A 6,979-nucleotide genomic window follows, 5' to 3' on the forward strand; every position below is an offset into this window, starting at 1 on the left:
TTCACTAATCCTCCTTTTCTCACAGCTGTAACTTTATATCTAGATTTCAGTACAATAACAGTTTCACCACAGTTATTGGAGAAAGATTCTCCATAGTTCTGCCAAACAAACATAATGCCACAGCGGTCTATTGTAGAGTTAATTTCACTTTATTGCTATTTGGAGCCAAAAAAAAACAGAGATGAAACCCGGCAGGAGATTGATGCCAAAAGGTTAATGAGAAAAAGCACCTCATTAAAGCAATAAAAATACCGTAAACTTTTTATAGACTCATCATGTTAGCTTGGCTGAGAGTCTCTCTGCAGACAACAAACACTGCAGCTTTTACTTTATTAACTGCATTCAACTCTTTAAACACACTGTCTCTACAGAAACACGTGCAGTACATTTGGACACCAAATATGTACAAACAGATCACATACCAGTACAAACAGTTTTTTTTTCTCCTCCTCACAGTTCTAGGAGCCAACATAAAGTGCTGGAAATGGCAGGACCGGAGGACTGATTCTTCATTGTGGGTCTCATGGGTTGGGGTGTGAACAGACCTGGTATGGCCTCTTTCTGCTCTCTCTTTCTCCAAACATTCTCTCATGTTTTTCTACCCCAACAAGCCACATATTGCATATTTACACACGTGTTCGTCAGACTTGTGCCAGCAAAACCGCATTCAGAGACAATTATGAACAGTTGTATGAACATAATGTTTGACTTAGGTTTCAAATATTTGACAGGCACCACTTGCCTCTTTTCTTAACCTTTTGGTGCTTGTAGAATAATCCTACATAATAGAAACATAATATATGCAAATATGAACCTGAGATACACACCGTATAGCTTTATCTTATATCCAGATACAGCTCTCATTCCTCTTCTCATTTGAATGCAGTGCGTCTGATAAATATGTAATCATTTAAAAAGCATATGCAAAGTTCTTGATGTGGAAGACTTGCTGGCTTCGTCCTTAGTTTCAGAGCACTTATTGCAGACCGATGGCACAAGGGAGACAGCTTTCAGTCGGGCATAACTTCCACTAACATTTGGGAATAGTTGAAGCCATGGAAATACTTCAAGGGAAAAATGTTGAACCAAACTCAAAGTGAAACCCTCACGCTGCCGATGAGAGCACAAAACGAAGGTATGTGAGATTTTGTGTTGTTGCCTGAGTGAGGGAGTGTTGACACCGAGGTCCATATGCGAGCGAGGACATGTGTGAGAATGCTTTCTGCACATTTTGTTACTTTTATGTGCATTTTTTTTTGGTCACACACCATTGATTTTATACTTCAAGGAACGGTTAATAAATGAAACAAAAACCGCAACTCATCACTCATTTTCACAGATGTAGAAATGTCACAAACACATGCGTAGACACACACACACACACACACACACACATAGACACCACACACACACACATGCATAGATACCACACACACACACACACACACACGCATATATACCAAACACACACACACACATCCACGCACAGACACCACACACACACACACATGCATAGACACCACACACATACACACACACACACACACACGCAAATATATTAAACACACACACACACACATCCACGCACAGACACCACACACACACACACACACGCATATATACCAAACACACACACACACATCCACGCACAGACACCACACACACACACACACACATGCATAGACACCACACACATACACACACACACACACACACACACGCATATATACCAAACACACACACACACACACATCCACGCACAGACACCACACACACACACACACACCTGCACATATACCACACACACACATGGATGCATAGACACCACACACACACACACACACACACACACACACATCCATAGACACCACACACACACACACACACAGCAGAAGCAGCAGAAGGTAAGCAGACGTGGTCAGCAGAAGGAATTCATCAGACTGACGCCCCATGTAGTCTTGAGCATTTCTTTCATCCATTTCCTGTTCAGTTTTCCATGCAAACTTTGTCTCTGAATGTGCAGATGCATAAGTTTGCAGTTATTCAGCAAGCTGAAATGCATAATATTAGGTCTGCAACTAATGATTATTTTCAGTTGCCAGTTAGTCTGCCCATTATTTTTATGTTTCACTGTTGAAAATAAAATAAGAAAAAAATGAAACACTGCCTGTCATAGTTTCCAAAACCCGACATTATAATATTGATTTATTTTTTTTATCCGACCAAAACCAAATATTCAGTTTCCTATCAATAAAGACTTTTAGACTGGCCACATATTTACATTTGATAAGCTGGAGCCAGAGAATCTTTAACAGTCTCTTTATCAAAACTAATCTATCAATAACTAATCAATCCATTCACTAAGGGACTGAACAAAAATGATTTGGATGAAAAAGCAAAGCCCCACTGGGCAACAGATGTTTCCTTTGAACACTCCTCTTTACTTAAAACAATAACAACAAACAGCCTCCACAGCATGTCAACATATTATAACAATTATTGTAAATTCTTTAATTGTGTATCCTCGGTATAAACTTTGATGCTATTCTATGCTAAATTTTACTTAACCCCTCCCCCAACCATTTGAATGTTGTCTTTTCAAACAGTTAGCAAGTATTTCTGCATGATGTAATATGTAATATATTAATGGAACTTCAAACGTGTGCTACCAATGAATCAATGACACCCGAAACAAAAACAGAACTGTTGTCCCCTGCAGCTTTGTGCACCTTTATGAACATTGTGGCAAATACAAGTTGTCTTTTTAATGTAACTCTATGAAATAAGATATTACATAGGGAAGGTTGAAACAAAGTAAAAATTTAGGACAAGAAAAAGTCACATTACCCGACACTTAAATCTCCCCAAAGGATTGTATAGATATTTAAAAATAAACAAGGCTGAATGATTTTACTGTGAGCAACATGAATGGGAATAACAAACAATATAATAGATTTGTGTATCTGTTCCTTTTGGCTCCTGACAGTCTGAATAACCTGCTAGATCTGTTAGAAATAGTTGCTTAATGTGTGTGTGTGTGTGTGTGTGTGAGAGAGAGAGAGAGAGAGAGAGAGAGAGAGAGAGAGAGATTTCGTTAACAAGAAAATAAAAACTGGCCTGAAAATAATAGAAATATCCTGACAGCTCTGTGGGGGCTTGGAGTTCATCTATAAGTTATGCTTTCTTATAAACAATACCATATGAAGCTGAGACTCTGTGTAACAGCTGAACTGTTATAGGCGTACACGCGTTACACACACACAGACGTCCGCTACGTTCGCTCATGGCACTTTTCACCCGTCACCCATGTTATCTGGTGTACTCGCAATACGCTTGTCTGTAAGCACGCCTATTAATCAGACTTTATGCTGGCACAGGCGACGCGTTTTAGGCGTTTAAGTATAGTGTGCTGGCATAAAATACCCCTGATAGGTGTGTGTGTGTGTGTGTGTGAGTGTGTGTGAGAGAGGGTGAGTGTGAGAGTGTGTTTGTGTGAGTGAGTGTGTGTGTGTGTGTGTGTGTGTGTGTGTGTGTGTGAGAGGGTTTTGTGTTTGTGTGTGTGTAAGAGTGAGTGTATAGAAGTGTGTGTGTATGTGTGTGTGTGTCTGTGTGTGTATGTGTGTGTGTGAGAGAGAGATAGTGTGTGTATGTGTGTGTGTGTGTGTGTGTGTGTGTGAGTGTCTGTGCGAGTGGGTGAGGATTTCTGAATGTGTGTGTGTGTGTGTGTGTGTGTGTGTGTGTGTGTGAGGGTTTTGTGTTTGTGTGTGTGTAAGAGTGAGTGTATAGAAGTGTGTGGGTGTATGTGTGTGTGTGTGTGTGTGTGTGTGTGTGTGTGTGTGTGTGTGTGAGTGTGTGTGCGAGTGTGTGAGGATTTCTGAATGTGTGTGTGTGTGTGTGTGTGTTTGTGTGTGTTTGTGTGTGAGACATCTCTATGCTGCCACAAAAGATTCAGTTGTTATATGAGCACATAATTCATATTTATAATAAATATTTCAGCAATAAAAAAGGGGGAAAAAACACATAACCAGACCCAAACCTGTCTCTGATCCTCCCCTTCTGACCCTTCCCCCTGAAATAATTTGCATACAGTCCCTAATCGCTTCAACCTAAGAATCACTTTGTGACTAGTACTTTAATCTACTTTAATTTGGGTTTCATTGCCTTACTTGCAGGTAATCAATCATTTCTTACTAACAATACCACCTACCTTTCCTCTCTCACACACACATATTGTAATAATAAAATAATACCGTCTGCTCCTTTATAAAAACATTATGGGAGTAAACCTTGTTTTTTAGCCAAACCAGCACATTCTTGAAGCCGCCTGCTATTGCAGTGGAAAAAATGTCAAAATAAAATGAAGGAATGAAGGGTACGCTTGATTTATTCAATCCATCTCCACCAACAGATGTATATGGATCGGATTAAAGCTAGAATTTTTTTTATAAATGCTGTGCCTTGCACCTTTTTTGAAAGATGCAGATGTGAGAATCCTCAAAATCTAATTTCGTAATAAATAAGTGACTATAGCATTTATAACTACAACATGTCAGTTTCTACTCATAGATCACCCAACACTCATCAGGCTGAATAAAGCTCTTATACCACAGGCTGTGTGCAGGGCAGGGCTGCATGCATAATAAAGGGCAGCAGTTGAATGCAACGGGGCTCCAGTGCACATGGAGACCTGCATCAAGTTCTCAATTTTTAAAGGCACCTAGAGGGAACTTTATTATGTTCTCTACAGTTAAGGGTACCTTAGAGCAGGGGTTCCCAAGCTGGGGTCTGGGCCCCCCTTAATGGGGCGCCAGAGATTACAGGGGGTGCACGAAACTTTGTCTGAAGTTTGAGGTTATCAAAACAATATTTGTGTATGTTAAATAAAAGATTAAAAAATCATAATAACACATGAAATGGAATAATCAGTAGTCTGTATTAACCCACTTAGAAACATATTTTGGTCCACAATTTAAGATAATGGGTGTTGTGTGTGTGTGTGTGTGTGTGTGTGTGTGTGTGTGTGTGTGTGTGTGTGTGTGTGTGTGTGTGGCTTGGCTCAAAAACTTCACAAACACAGGTAGGTGGGGCTCCAAATAATAGGTTGGGAACCAATGCCACTGTGGATACGTTATCATATTTCAAGGGCCTTTTTGAGGGCACTTTATCGTGTTTTCTCCATTCAAGGGCACCTTAGAGGATATTTTTTGTCATATTTTAACGGCATTTGTGAGGGCACTTTATCCTGTGTCTGCATTTCAGGGTAACTTAGAGGATACTTTATCATATTTTCTCCATTTAAGGGCATCTAACAGGGCACTTTGTCAAATGTCACTTCATTTAAAGGCATCTTAGAGGATTTTTTGTCATATTTTAAGGGCATTTTTGAGGGCACTTTATCATGTTTTCACCATTACCATTTAAGGGCATTTTTGAGGGCACTTTATTTTTATTTTCTCCATTTAAGGGCATTTTTGACAGCACTTTATCATGTTTTCTGCATTTAAGGGCATTTGCGAGGGCATATAATCATGTTTTCTGCTTTTCAGGGTAACTTAGAGGATACTTCGTCATATTTTATTAAATTAAGGGCATCGTAGCGGATACGTTATCATATTCTAAGGGCATTTTGGGGGGCACTTTATCATGTTTTCTGCATTTCAAAGTAACTTAGAGGATACTTTATCATATTTTCTCCATTTAAGGGCATCTAACAGGGCACTTAATTATATTTTTCTTTTCATTTAAGGGCACCTTAGAGGCTATTTTTGTCATATTTAAGAGCATTTGTGAGGGAATTTTATTATGTTTTTACCATTTAAGGGTAACTTAGGATACTTTTTATAGTATATATTTCTCCATTTTAGGGGCGCTTAATCATGTTTTTTTCTTTTCTATTAAGGGCATCTTAGAGGACATTTTTGTCATATTTTCAGGGCATTTTTGAAGGCCTTTTATCATGTTTTCTCTATTTGAGGACATATTGCACAGCATCATGTATCATGTGCTCTTTGTGAACATATAATGGTTATGCAGAGCAAACTAGTTTCTCCTATATGAAGTTCATAGACAGGGTAGTTATGCAACCGATGCAGCAGTGACGGTATACAGAGACAGCAGGGCTGGCTGCAGAGGGCCTCAGGAGAGAGCTGATGATTACCAAGAAACAGTGGTGACAGTCATCAAATAGCCTGCACCAGAACCCTGAGCATCACTCAGCCAACCTCTGGGACTGGTGTTCATAGAAGCTCTTCCATTTGTTGCTTATTACAAAAGAGAGAGATAGAGGAAAGAGAGAAAAATGAAAAGGTTGTTCACAGTTGTTGTTAAGGGTGTTGGTGCGGTGTTTTGCCACTAGGGAGCATCAGGGACTGGAAAAAGACAGATGTCTCTTTTACTGTATGTATCTAACATCCTGAGTGTCTCTCTGTAAGCCTTTTTCTCAACCAAGTCTTCATTTTTTAGCTGATATATATCCATGTGTTTACATTAAGTTTACAAGGCATCAAACACAGAAAATATCCTATATATCCTTTTTGTTCAGTTGACGCTGACCTACTGAGTTAATATGATATGTGATGAGGTCATCACACACACACACACACACACAACCCTCATATAAACCACCGGGCTGTTTGCAGATCGGGTGCTTGTCTCTCTGCTGCTTTACATTGCAAATACGCCCGTGTTTACATTTGCTCCACACTGACAATGGTCACTACGGGTTACCTTGACTCACAACACAGGTAACCAATCAGAACTCACAGGGGGGCAGTTCTCTGGAAAGAAAAGAGGAAGCAATAACTGGCAAGGAGTGAAAGAGAAGAAGGGGGGAGAGAAAAAAATTCAACACAATTTACACTCAGCTAAAGCCTGTGTGGCACTTTCTTTGGTGGCTGAGAATTCAAAAGAAGGGAAACTGATCCCAGGTCTGTAAGCAGATGAAGTTTCTGTGTTTGCCAAAGGGGATGAGAACAATTTC

General features: G+C 39.7%; 1 protein-coding gene across 2 annotated transcripts in view; it reads left to right on the forward strand.

Moving 5' to 3' along the window:
* Nucleotides 1-467: 467 nt before the first annotated feature.
* The window catches only part of LOC131981059 (ETS-related transcription factor Elf-1-like), a 22,675-nt gene continuing 16,163 nt past the window's right edge, over nt 468-6,979 (forward strand). Inside the window, exon 1 of one of the 2 annotated variants that reach the window (XM_059345352.1) lies at nt 468-548. The gene's annotated coding sequence lies outside the window, so the exon portion shown is untranslated. Of the gene's footprint in view, nt 549-6,823 lie in introns of those variants that run through there. The other variant, XM_059345351.1, reaches the window with a different exon arrangement.

The sequence above is a fragment of the Centropristis striata genome, chromosome 11 (assembly GCF_030273125.1).
Source record: "Centropristis striata isolate RG_2023a ecotype Rhode Island chromosome 11, C.striata_1.0, whole genome shotgun sequence".
Lineage (NCBI taxonomy): Eukaryota > Metazoa > Chordata > Actinopteri > Perciformes > Serranidae > Centropristis > Centropristis striata.